Here is a 454-nt window from a genome sequence, read left to right on the forward strand (position 1 = left end):
GTCTTGAAACTGCAGGGAGAGTACAAAAATAAAAAAGAAGGGAATAGAATGCAAAGAGAAATGAGGCACAGGTTGTGTGGAGAGAGCACAGCAGAGCAACACCCCACACGACACGGTCTTGAATAAAAGGGAATTTGTGCACACAATAGAGGAGTAGGCACTAGGTTCTAGTAGGGAGTTCATAAAGCAGCAAAACATGCCCTATCTCAACACACAGGGACCACAGTATTTACCGCTAAACCAATACATAAGAGGCACAAATTGCGTGGAAATAAATTGACTCTAATAAGAGGGAAATAATCCAAATATAAAATAAGCACCACATACCATAAAGATGGGTATCATACATAACACAAAGTGTCCCACAGCAGACAACCTGCAGTGTGAACAATAAAGAAATAAAAAACAGACATTTACTCTGCCACACACAAATTTTCATAAAAAATAGTACAGC

Source organism: Trypanosoma theileri, assembly GCF_002087225.1.
Source record: "Trypanosoma theileri isolate Edinburgh chromosome Unknown TM35_Tth_26_V1, whole genome shotgun sequence".
Taxonomy (NCBI): domain Eukaryota; phylum Euglenozoa; class Kinetoplastea; order Trypanosomatida; family Trypanosomatidae; genus Trypanosoma; species Trypanosoma theileri.